This window comes from Saccopteryx leptura, chromosome 6, assembly GCF_036850995.1.
Source record: "Saccopteryx leptura isolate mSacLep1 chromosome 6, mSacLep1_pri_phased_curated, whole genome shotgun sequence".
Taxonomy (NCBI): domain Eukaryota; kingdom Metazoa; phylum Chordata; class Mammalia; order Chiroptera; family Emballonuridae; genus Saccopteryx; species Saccopteryx leptura.
In genome coordinates, this window is record NC_089508.1 from 38,631,144 (window position 1) to 38,645,182 (window position 14,039).

The 14,039-nt window shown below is 39.2% G+C and overlaps 1 protein-coding gene across 1 annotated transcript in view; it reads right to left on the bottom strand.

Annotated features, from left to right (window-relative positions):
* The window catches only part of SYT16 (synaptotagmin 16), a 230,225-nt gene that overhangs the window by 111,756 nt on the left and 104,430 nt on the right, over positions 1–14,039 (bottom strand). The window lies entirely within an intron of this gene.

Consider the following 14,039-nt stretch of genomic DNA (forward strand, 5'->3'; position numbering starts at 1 on the left):
TAATCTATGTCATTTGTATAAAAAATTAAAATTACATTTTGACTGCTAATATTTTAAAATTTTGGAAGATGAAATTCCATCTTCCTCATTCTCCTTATCAAAAAACCCTGAGCTTTAAATAACCCTGATTAAGTGTTATCCAGTATGTCATAGAGTCCCAGCCATTGCATCCAGCTATGAGGTGTATATAACAGGAAAACCAGAACTAGTTTGGAGTTCAGGAAAGACTCCTCTAAGAAAATGACATTTGAGCCAAGACAACATTCAGTAAAGAAATCCAGACATCAACTTGTATAGAGAAATTGATTACTGAGTAAGCATCAGTATGACTTATTCAAAGGAGTTGGGTCTATGTGAAAGCTTAGGAAAATGAATCTCCTAAGAGGAGCTTTAATCCTTGAGCAGATTTAATATGTATTTATACATTAATAAATATGAAGAAACAATATTCACCTTACCCTACCATCCAGATAAACAGAAAAAGGATGAATCAAAGCAGACCTAACTCCATAAAAAGATAAAGAAAATGAATAGTACTGCCTCACTAAATCTGTCTAATGGCAAGCCAATAAAAGAACACACAAACAAAAACAGCAGGTAAGATAACAGCAAAATGATAATAGTGCCTGCTATCAAAGCCAACATATTCCATGAAAAGACAGTATAAGCCCAGTGATTATCCCCTGGCCCTTCCGAGGCAGCACAGACAGCAGTGCTTACTGACATGGGCTCATCAGTCACACTGCCTGGAAGAGAATTACACTGTACCACTTATTATCTGTGTGGCCATAGCAAATTGTTTAACCTCTCTGCACTTCAGGTTCCTAAGCAATTAAAGGAGATGGTTAATAAATATAGCTACATCAAAGCTTAAATGAGATAACACAGGGAAAACAGCTTGTGAGACACCTGGCACATAGCGAGTTCTCACACAGGAGTAACCATCATCCTCAGCATCACCATCATGACCTTTTCAGAGCTGATACGCTATCCAGGAGTGGTCAAATACGGGGCAAGGGTGCTGCTTTTCATGCATTCTGTGCTCGGGACAGTCTTCCTCTCACCAAAACAATTATCTCTGCTATCTTGCCCCTCACTTCTGCATTTCCAACTACTTCCCCTTATAGATACACCATCTTTCTCATCTGTATTAAAAATGTACCAAGTAGCGTCAGCCTGGTGTGTGGAAGTCCCAGGTTCGATTCCCAGCCAGGGCACACAGGAGAAGGACCCATCTGCTTCTCCACCTTTCCCCCTCTCCTTCTTCTCTATCTCTCTCTTCCCCATCCACAGCCAAGGCTTCATTGGAGCAAAGTTGGCCCAGGCACTGAGGACAGCTCCATGGCCTCCACCTCAGGCACTAGTATGGCTCAGACTGCAGCAGAGCAACACCCCAGAGGGGTCGAGCATTGTCCCCTGGTGGGCATGCCAGGTGGATCCCAGTTGGGTGCATGCGGGAGTCTGTCTGTCTGCCTCCTTCCCAACACCCCAGATTCTCAATTGGGGGGAAAAATGTACCAAGTACCGTATTTCCCCATGAATAAGATGCACCTTAATTTTGGGGCCCAAATTTAAAAAAAAATGTATTACAGAAAATTATTGAACTCAAGTTTTATTCATTACAAAATTCATACAACTCAATATCTGTACAAAAAAAGGCAGGAAATGCAAGTTTAAAAAATCTACAACCACTGTATAAGACGCACCCAGTTCGTAGATCCCAATTTTTTTGGAAAAGGGTGTGTCTTATACATGGGGGAATATGGTATCTCCCTTCCTTTAAAAGCTCCTTTCCACCATGTAATCCTCAACCACAGCCCTCTCTCTTTTCCTCTTTGCAACCAATCACCTTCAAAGTATTTTCTCCACTTGTTTCCACTTTCTTACCTTCAAAGCCATTAGCATCCTTTCCCCACACTCCCACTGGTCTCCACGTGCCCAGTCTCATCCCCTTGAATCCTTTCTCCACACAGTAGCCAGAGTGATCCTTCTGAAACACATCTGATTTGTTCAACTGCCCTCCTAAAACCCACTGTAGAGGACTGGATTGCAGTTCCCCTGAAAGATATGTCTATCCTAAATCTTAGAATGTGACCTGATTTGAAAATTTCATATGCAATTCAGGATAGAATCTTAATGTGAGATAATCTTTGATTAGAGTGGGCCCTAAAAGTATCCTATAAGAGACAGAAAAGGGGAAGACACAGAAGAAAGTAACATAAATATAGAGGCAGAGACTGGAGCCATGAAGCCTGTCACTGAGGAATGCCAAGGTTACCAGTGGCCGCCGGAACCTAGGAGACAGTCATGAAACAGATTCCCCTTCTGAAACTCCAGAGGAACCAACCCTGCTGACACCCTGAGTTTGGATTCCCAGCCTCTAAAACTGTGAGAGAATAAATTTCTGTTGTTTGAAGTCATCACGTTTGTGGTAATGTGTCATGGTAACATTAGGAAACTAATCCACTCTCCGATGGCTTTCCATTACCCGGAGGACAAAATTTGAATTCCTTTACATGGTTTACAAGGTCTTTCATGACCTAGCTACTGATTCCAGCCTTTGTCACTCATCACTCACCAACATCAAACTCTATTGTGAGTGCATTCATCTATTTCTGGTTCCCCATACATAGGCCACCTCCAAACCTTTAAATAGGCTATTTCAACTCTGTGGGACAAGTGCTTACCTCTCTTCTGGCTGACTGATACTATACTTCCTCTGCAAGCCTTTCTTTTCCACTGGATCAAGATGTTTATACCATATGTCCCCACCTGCCAAGCCTTTGACAGCTTTCTCAACAGTTTTCAAATGTTAACTTTTAAACTTCATGAGAATGGGGCCTATGCCTCAGTTACTTACTGTACCCTCAGCAGCTAGTATAGGATAAGCATTCAATAAGTAATTTAATGCCTGAATAAATGTTGAATGCAACTGTGTCCACAACACGTTGAAAAATGTACCTATCAATGAAAACTTCTGGAAAGTGGGTCAGTAACACTGACAATATAGGACATGATTTACATAAAATCTGGTCTTAGAAAAAAGAGGGTTCATATCATTCACAAGCAGAAACATTTGAACCTAATAATTTCATTCATTAACAAAACTAATTTTTTCTTTTTGAATAAAGTCTATTTTTCCATTATAAAGCAACATGAATCTCATCACATAAAATCTAAAAAATACAGAAAGGATGAAGACAACCACTGTTAAGACTTTGTATACTTCCAGTCACTTTGACTTTTTGAAGTTGGTGGAGAACACACTAGGAATAAATACAAATCTAGCTGAACCAGAGAGAAAGCTTAGCTTGGCAAGTTTGGTTATTTCAACAGAGTTCATGGTCCTTCCAGAACCTGTCGATTCCAATTCCATCTTTTTTTAAGTGTTCAGCAGTACTTAGTTGGAAGTTTGAAGGGGTGCATAATGGATGTAAGGTCAGTGGATAATGGGGAACTCAGGTCCTCCCGGAAACTTTGGCTAGGACCCCCCCCACACACACACACAACCAAGTGCGCCAAAAGAAACTTCCCAGGAGCCCTTTGGAAAAGAGTGACACCTCCATCAGCCAGTGAGATTTCACCATGTCATATTAGCTTGCCCACCCTAGGGACCCTTTAAATATCCCTCACGTGGTTTAATCCTTGCAACTTCCCTGGCCTCCATCTTTCCTCAGGGCCAGGGAACCTCGTAGGGCAGAAAGCACTCTGTACTCAATAAACCCTTTTATTATTCCACACTTCATGGCTCCGGCCCCTTCCTTCCTTCTCAGCAGGGAAAAATACCTTACAATGGACAGATTGCCATATGCTTTATTAAATGTTGGTTAGTTTCTGTACTTTCTACATGAGTGGAGTATCACAGAAATGGCGAAGAAGTTGGCAGCAACCCGGGACTTGTAAGAATTGCTTAACCAGGGTGTACACAAACTGTCCTTTTTAAAAGTGATTTAAAATTCCAAACATAACCCAGCAATTCCACTTCTAGGTATAGACCCAAGAGAATTGAAAATATACATTCACACAAAAATATGTGCATGAATGTTCCTAACAGAATCATTCATGATAGCCAAGAGTGGAAATAGGCCAAATGTCCATCAACTAAAAAAAATGGATAAACAATATGTTATGTCAAAACAATGGAATATTATTCTGCAATAAAAAATGAAGTACTAATACATGCTGCAACATGGATGAACCTTGAGAACATTATGCTAAGTATAAGAAGCCAATCACAAAAGATCATATATGATTCCAGTTCTGTGAAATGTCCAGAATACATAAATCCATGCAGACAGAAAGTATATTTTATTGTTCCCAGGAGCTGGGGGGAAGGAGAAATGAAGACTGACTGAAATGGGTATCAGTTTTTTCATTTTGAGGCAATGAAATTATTCCAGCATTGGATAGTGATGATGGTTGTGCAACTTTGTCAATATACTAAAAGCAGTGAATTGTCTATACTTTAAGAGGGGGTGTTTTTTATGGAATATGATTTTTATCTCAAAAATAAAGTTTAGGCCTGACCTGTGGTGGTGCAGTGGATAAAGCGTTGACCTGGAAATGCTGAGGTCGCCGGTTCGAAACCCTGGGCTTGCCTGGTCAAGGCACATATGGGAGTTGATGCTTCCAGCTCCTCCCCCCCGTCTCTCTCTCCTCTCTCTCTCTCTCTCTCTCTCCCTCTCTCTCTCCTCTCTAAAAAATGAATAAAATTAAAAAATAATAATAATAAAGTTTAAGTTCCAAATATATAAATTTTAATAAAGATTGGAAGGAAATACGAAGAAATGTAAAAAATATTCTGTAATTTTATTATTCAATATTTAGAAATAAAAATAAAGTTTAAATGTCGTAGGTTACGAACGAGAGCTGTAGTCAGCACTGCTCTACCGTCAATGTGTAACGCTGAACCCAGCGAGCCAGCAGCTCTATCAGAAGAAGCCAAAGAAGGTTTGATGCTGCTTCTGAATCCAAACGAAATCAGAGGCTTTGGCAGGAAAGTTTCGAGTCATTTTGCATCCCATATACACAAATGCTCAGTGAAGAACAAGCATCTTATGTATCATCTGCAATAGATGACAAGGGCACATATGTCAGGAAACTTAAGTGCCATCTGCAGGGTAACTCATCTAATTAGTCCAGTAATTACTAAATTGGAAATCAGATGGCTGTGAAGTTCGGTCACACAGTTCGTATTGAAAACTTCCTCAAAGTTAAATCTCTCTCTCACGTTCCACTGGACAGCCCCATCTTTTGATTTTCAAGCAGTGGCTCAAGGAGAAGACAGAGCATGCAGTGACACGAATAGAGACGCCTCTGCATGTCACACAGTCGTAGGACGTTTGTAGATTTCATTCTATGGTTGGTAAAGCAGTTTTTAAAAAAAAGGCCAATCAATTGCAGCCCTCTGACTCACAAGAACTAGAAATAAGATGAGAGGAAGTTGAAAATGTATCAATATGTAACAAAATGATGATGGGGGAATCAGAATTAAATGAGCAATGACAATAGAAATAATTAAAAAGTAGAGTTATAATTTCTCAGGGATAAACTATCTTGGCGTCACCCTGAGAAATGTGAGGTATCTCATTAAAAACATGAGGAAAGCTCAGGGTAGGCACTACCTTGAGGTAAATCTAAACCTCACTTATACCTCCTTATGATCTTTGAGTATCCATCAACCTGAAAGTTCTCTTTTCAGTGATATAATTTCAACTGTATACATCCCTTTAAAGAGTGGCATGACTTTGAAAATGCTTCTGTGAAGATCTCAAGCATGGTCATGCAGCAGAAGTTCCTGATATGAACCTAAGCTTGTTCACCTGAGAATGCCAGGACTCACCTGAGGTACAGCACAGTGACTACAGCCAACAGGACTGTATTAGCAATTTCAAAGCTGCTAAGAGACTAGATCTTAATTGTTCCCCTCACAAATAAAAGACATGATAATTATGTGACATACTAACAACAGAGTGGTAAATCACATTGTAATACATTAAGTATATCAAATCAACATGTTGTATACTTTAAAATTATGAAATGTTGTATGTCAGTTATATCTCAATAAAAATAGACTTTCAAAAGAATTCAGGATTGCTTGGGCATGTCTACATCCTCCTCCAGGGATACATCCGCCTGAAAATCCAAGCAGCTTCCCAGAAAGGACAAGGAAAGCGAACAAGGTCAGAGTAGAGGTGACCTGAGTACAGCACACATGTCTACCACTCAGGTTGGCCCAAGCCCAAACACCTTTGGTTGCAGGGCAAGGAAGTGACAATAAAAGCCATAGTATTAGATACAAGCAGTTTTTGAAAATCAAGGAGATGCTTTCATCAGGTGTTTTGGCACAGTAAGAGTTGACGCCCTTTCAATCTGTCTTTGAAACCACCAAAAAGAAAAGAAGGTAAGAAATGAGAAACTTTTAAGAGTCAAATGCCAATGTCAACTCCATAGATAGCTACTTCAGTGCACAAATTCAAAAATATATGTCCAGTTAGGCTCATTCATACATTAACTGTGTTTTTACAACCAACTACAAAATTAAATGTCACTTTAAAAATTAGCACAGAACAAGTTAAACTGAGGGCTTTAATTTTCAGTTTTTACTAGAGTGATGCTTCTGACACTAAAAAATAAATGAACAGGCCCTGGCCAGTTAGCTCAGTGGTTTAAGAGTGTTGTCCCGAAACAACAAAGTTGCAGGTTTGATCCCCAGTCAGGGCACACATGGAAAGCAATCAAAGAATGCACAACTGAGTGGAACAACAAATGCTTCCCTTCCCCCTCCCTCTCTTCTTCTTCTTCTTCTCTCTGTCCTTATAAAAATCAATCAATAAATAAACAAATATTTAAGCCCCGGCCAGATAGTTCAGTTGGTTGGAATGTCGTCTGGAGCAGAGGTTGCTCGTTTGATTCCCTGGTCAGGGCACATACGGGAGCTGCTTGATGTTCCTATCTTTCTCTTTCTGCCTCTCTCTCTCTCAAAATAAACAAACAAACAAACAAATAAATAATGAACAAAGACTTTTATACTTAACAGCCTATTATTTTGCCAGTATCTTTTTTTTAAGATTATTTATTTATTCATTCATTTCAGAGAGGAGAGAGAGGGAGAGAGAGAGAGACAGAGAGAGAGAGAGAGAGAGAGAGAGAGAAGTGGGGAGGAACAGGAAGCATCAACTCCCATATGTGCCTTGACCAGGCAAGCCCAGGGTTTCGAACTAGTGACCTCAGCATTCCAGGTCAAAGCTTTATCCATTGCACCACCATAGGTCAGGCATTTTTTTTATTTATTTATTCACCAATATCTTAAATTTAGGTTTAGTTAGGTGATATAACCTCAACAACCTTCATAGATAGTGAATCATTTTTTTCAAAAATTTATAGGACTAATATATATCATATATATGTTTAATGTAAGAAAAATAGGTAGTTCCATTTAAATATTCTTCCTAGTAATAACTAACAAAGATATGGTAACTATATAGTCAAACAAATTCTTTGGAAGGAAAAACAGACCTTTCAAAAAATAGAAAAAAAAATTGGCTTAATAAGTGAGAATTTAACATGTTCCAAAATAAAACATAGCAACATATGGAGTCACTAGCAACCAATCATTTTTCAGAATACTTGAGAACACAAAATTTGGGGGTATACATGGGGTGCTATCTTTAATGTAGTAATATATGTGTGCTGAAATGTGTGCATCTTCTGAAAAGTAACCTAACCTGTCTGCTTTACATGTTTAAATTCCCTTAGCATTAACACACACACACATGCACACATGCACTTCTAGAAGCCAAGAATTGTTAGCAAGCTTGCTTTTCTTTTTCTTAATCTTCATATAATTAGCTCAGAAGCAGAAATTAATGATGAAAATAGCTGATAGGCACCAGCAGGCAAGTGAAAATCTTTGAGATTTTCTTCACTTTTCTGAGTTTCTCTGAATATTTTAGTGATTACCCACTGTACCCAACCTCTCCATATCCCTAAATCTTCCCTGATGGGGAAGAGGATAGAGAAAAAACAAATGGAATTAGATGGTGTTGATGGTTTATCAGCCTACAGTTGATATCTTTGGATTGGTAAATTTCTAATGGCATGCTAAGTCGCTGAATGTAACTGAGCAATATATGGGCCTTATAAAATTTATATGTCATTTGCCAAATAATATTAGTATACGTAATTATATGATGAATTAGGGACATATGCCCAATAAAAGTAGGTCATGTTAAAACATCAGCAAATATACTTGTATAATTTTTGTGAAATGGTTGTTGAATCCGTGTGGCAATTTAGCTCTCAAGTAAAAAGAGACTATTTTTATAAATGAGAGAAATTGAGAGACACCTCTACTTCAGACAGACAAAACATCTTAGAAGAAAGATACTTGTCTACGGCCATACCACCCTGAACGCGCCCGATCTCGTCTGATCTCGGAAGCTAAGCAGGGTCGGGCCTGGTTAGTACTTGGATGGGAGAAGAAAGATACTCAATTTTCTTCAACTCCCCGAAACAAAGGCATTTGGAAAGCATTCGGAGTGAAATATAATTTTAATTTGTTGATAACTTCTTTACTTCCCAAGTCACGGAACACTGCCCACACAGTGAGACTAAAACTTTAACAGAATTGTTTTTGCCAATCTAATACCCTAAAAAAATAAAAGAAAATAAAAACGTTTCTTTTGCGATCTAAAACAATTAAATATTTTTAATGAGTATTATAAAGATTCTTCAAATTTTAACTATTGACCCCCAAAAAGTAGTATGTAGATATTTGTATTCAAGAACTAAGCAGCATATGCAGAACACCTAGAAATAGAAAAGATATTCAAGGACAATTTTACATCCCCAATTTCCCAAACAATATAAATATTTTCTTGTTCAGAGAGTTATCCATTCACAGATGTACAAGTTCACCCTGTTACTAAGAATTTGTTGACAATACTCAAAATCAGCTAAGAGAAAAATGTATAGCCCCAACACTAAAATCAATTATCTAGTAGTAGCACCCCTTGCTAAAGTTCAGGCCACATGACACTCTTTAGGTAACTACAAGTAAACAAAATTATCATTGCATTCAAATAAAATAGGCATCTTTTACCTATTCTAGTGCCCTAGTAGAAGTTAAGAATCTTCTCTGTAGTCAATTTCTGAATAAAACCCCCTTTTAAAAACATGGGATTCTATTCAACTCTCAGATTTCTCGACTAGAACTATTTACTGGTTGTTTTTAATTATCAAAAAAAGGGGGAGGGGGAGAAAAACATACAGCATAAATTGTCTGTTTTACTGTCTGTGCTAATTTCATTTCATTATATTCTTGGCGTAAGCTATTATTTTCCCACTGGTTCCCATGGCATTCTTCATTATCAGCTGCTAATTGTCTAGCGTTCACAGAGGACTGTGAACCATGTAGGCTGCTGCGTGGGCTGAAGTTCTAGGGGAAGCTGAGCAGCACTAGGATTCTGCATTGTTATTATTGTGACACATTAGAAAGTTTCCACCCACTTACGTGCCCACATCACACTGCTGCACAGCATATATACCCAGAGGGACTGTGCACTGAAGCATGGAAAGCCATCTGCACTAGGCATTCCACTTGGTGATTATCACACCCATCAAGGGAAGATTACAGGGGGCCAAACCTTGGCAGCCGGGAAAGCCAGAGGTCTGGCTCCAAATGGCAGGCATGAGTATTGATCTTAAACCACAACTATGACAGGTCCATCTAAAAGGGTTCCTTTATTCCCAACCTTGCGCACAAGTACCTGACTCAGCCCAATTACTCCCTCAAACATCTCCTCATTTACCCTTCCAGAATCAAAGGCAAGTTAGAGGTTTAAACATTTTTTGAAAGATACAAAGAGGTTAGAGACTTTTTAGTAGATTTTTGAGATGTACTTCTCCCTGAAATTATTCCCAAATGCAGACTTAGATCTGGAGCTAATTACATTTGACCTTATAAATTCAGATTGTGCCAAACAAAAGCTATTAGAAGAGCCAAAACAACATGCAACATTTTACACATTTAGGTCAAGAGGGAGTTGTGAAAGTCTCTTAATTAGCAAAGTAAACAAGAACTATAAACGGGGGACTTGGAGACACAGAAGGTGGTGCTTTTATTCTGTGCTTTGCCGGTACCATGTTGCAAAGTGTTGTGAAACAAAGCACTAATTTCCTAGCATGCTATGTGCTGGTCACTTTTATCAGAAATTTGTGCCTCTCGAGACACCAGTGCCTCCTCTGAGCACACCCTCTCAGGGTCCAGAGCTACCTTCACCAGCTCAGTCATGGAGAGCTACATTTTTTTTTCATGGATTAACCAGGATCACTCCAACGCTGTAAAATATGAAAGAGGTAGGGTGACATTAGAAGTACAAAGAGGTAAGTGGCAAGCTGAGCCTCACTTGTTGGTGCATTCTGGTGAGGCCACTATAGTCCAAATACTATTCCAGGACTTCAGAAGTTTAGGAAGATGATATTTAAAGTTTACCTTGAGATGCTCAGCTTCTTTAGGACCAGTTCATTCTAATTAAACCAGTCAGAAATGGAAAGACAGAGAGGCAGAGTAAATACAAAGGAACATTTGGCCCTGAGGTAGGAGGTTCAGGTCCAGCACAGTACTAACTAATTCTATAAACTAGGGCAATATGAGATCCTGAAGGCAAGACTGTATCTTGACTACATGACATCTGTGTGCTTTTGCAATGATAATATACCGTATTTTTCACTCCATAAGATGCACCTGACCATAAAACACACCTAGGGTTTTAAGGAGGAAAATAAGAATAAAAATATTCTGAACCAAATGGTATGTTAAAATATTTAATAAAATGCCGTATTTTTCACTCCATAAGATGCATGGGCATTTTCCCCCCCACTTTTGGGGGGGAAAGTGCATCTTATGGAGCGAAAAATCCAGTATATGATAAATCAGGACACTGACTTTTATATTGATAATGATTATTTCTGGCCCAGGAACTAGGACCAACCTTGTATCTCTAGAACTACAGTCAACCTTGTATTTTGTGGTGGCTTCACTTAAGATGGAATTATGAGTCAAAGAGTTGTCTGGTGAGCAATGAATAAGAGCAAGAGTAGTTGGATCTTCCTGAGACCTATTACCACCCATCTATAGGGTAGATGACTCCACTGTTTCTTCCAAGGACTCTCTGGCTTAGATCCCAGAATGGCCATTTAAAAATCAGAACATCCAAACACCTGGACAAAGCTAGAACCCACACCACTCATCCTCATTCTTCATCTTTTCTTTCTACATGCCTAAGTCACCACCAGAATCTTCTGATGTGGGGTCCTCTTATCACTTCAACTATTCTCTCAAAGCTCCACTTCTCTGCTCACCTCTCAGAGAATTTATGTTTGGGTCCTATTCCCACTTTAACAATCATTCCTTTATGTCTTTATGGCTTCAACCATCATTGAAGGCTACCATGTATGAGTCTATAAACAAAAGTCTAATCTGACACATAGATCTCTACCAGGATGTCCTACAGGCATTCCCCCAATTATCAAGCCTAGGAGTTAACATATTTTCCTCTTCAAAAGTGCTCTGAAACCTCCCAAATCCCCACCAATCCATTCTCAGTGCAGTGTTTTAGTCAGACCCTTACAGACTGGGCTGCTACAAAATTCCCCAAAGTGATGATGTCTTCCATCTTCTTTCCCTTTTACTTATTTGTTTTAGATTTTTAGAAAAACCTAGCTCAATTTTTCAATTATTTAATTTCTTAAAAATATAATTTGGGTCTGACCAGTAGTGGCACAGTAGAGCATCAATCTGAAACCACAGGCTCATCCAGCTTGAGCATGGGCTTACCAGCTTGAGCGCGGGGTTGCTGGCTAGAGCGTGGGATCATTGACATGATTCCATGGTCGCTGGCTTGAGCCCAAAGGTCACTGGCTTGAAGCCCAAGGTCGCTGGCTTGAGCAAGGTGTCACTGAGTCAGCAGGAGCCCCCCAATAAAGGCACATATGAGAAGCAATCAATGAACAACTAAAGTGCTGCAACTGTAAGTTGATGCTTCCCATCTCTCTCCGTTCCCCCAACCCCACTTCACTTAAAAAGGTTATATGTATATAATTTGGGACTCTGATAAAGAAGACTTAGCTGGGCTAAACTAGTTACAGAATAGTAAAGTTCAGATAGAGATCATTTCAGGCAAATGGTTGAACATTAATTATTACACACGCACACACACATCTGTGCTGGATACTGCCACAACTCTATTTCATTCTACTCACCCCTAACAGAGTTAGCCATATATATCATAGACCCACAGGCATGTATAAAAGGTACTAGAAGTCTCCTCTGCCTAATGATTAAAGCACAAACTATTACCATAACATTTGAGACCCTTTCCAAACCAGTCCAAACTACCTTTCCAGTCTGGTTACCAAGCATACCTCCCAGGTGCACTGTGCTTAGCTTAACCAGATACTCACTGTTGTCTAAACATGCCACATACATCCAAACCTCTGTGCATTTTTTCATAGACATCCCTCTCCCTTGAATGACCTTTTCCAAAGGCAAAGCCCTGTTAATCATGTGAAACCCCACCAGAAAGTCTACTTCTCTCCAAAGCCTATCCTTGTCCCACCAGGTAGAATATATCATTGCCCTTTGTTTGTATCTTTACACTTAATTCATGACATTGCATTGTGGTTAGTTTAATCCAGATGTGATCCCAGCTAGAGTACAAATTTGCTGAAACCAGCGATGGCATCTTCTTACTCATCTTTATATTCCTGATCTTCATAATAGATACATAATATATATGAGTTTAATTAAGTTAAAAACTACAACCTCCCAAGATTATATCCTGCTCACAACAATTAGGGGATATTTCAAAGTGAATATGAAGCAATAAAATATCCCCTAATTGTTGTGAGCAGTAGATATTATTTTAAAATTAGCTTCCTGATGGGGTTATTGCACATAAACTACCACTATATTAAGAGCATAGAGAGATGTCATCTCTGGAAGATTCCTGACGAAAAAGAATTTCACTTATGAAATGTCCTTGATGGCTCCAACAAGCATATCGCTCTGCTGCTCTGGTATTACGGTTCAAGTCCACTGATGTTTCAGTATCTACAGTCCACTTTTCTCTTAAAACTGTGCCTTTAGGAGGAAACCTGGAGGACATTGATTTGACTCTTTGTTTAACAAAAGTAAAGACTGAAGGCCAAAGAAGCCAAGAGATCTATCCAGAATACCCAACACTATGGTGACAGAGCCAAAGCACAGCCAGGCTTCCCGGTGTATCCTGGTAGTGTTGATATCCCCACTCCCTGATGCTTCTTCCTGACATTCTCTCATAGAATCCCAGCATCTTTGGAGTAGTGTTCTTCTTCCCACAAAGAACCACCAACATCTCACTGAATGAAGGGATCCAATATGCACCAACCCTGATTGACGGCCATTGGCATCTACTTGAACACTGCTGGTGGCTGGGAAACTTGCTTTACTGACAAGCAATCCATTCTTTCTTTGTCCATATCCTCTGAGTAGACATTCTTCTTCACAGAAGAAGTCAGTATCAAGCCTTCCAGTGGCTAAAGACAGCATTTATGCCTCCCAAATTTTTTTCTCTAACCTAAAATACTATAGTTTCTTCAACTAGTCCTCAAAACATATGGTTGTTACTCTGTAATTCTACTGTCTGTCCTCTGCTGCCCCACAGAACATGACCTAGACCTAAATGGCTTTTGGCTTTGAAAAGAGAAGAGAAATAAAGCCTTTGGGGAAAAAATGTCCTTCAGTGCCTATCTCTCTCATTTTTTCAATACAAAATTGCCATTTCCATCAGCTCCACAGAATGTCTGAACAGTAGTAATATGCAGGTTCCATCAGCAGAAAATATTAGCTGAGAATGTTCAGTTTTCAAGCCAGTTTATATTCGGTAGAGCCCTAAGAAGGAAATACTACAAGCATTAGGCAAGTACTATGTAAGAATATAAGTCATTTGGGCCACACTATCCTAGAATGTAAGCAAATCAAACTAAAACTTTTCAGA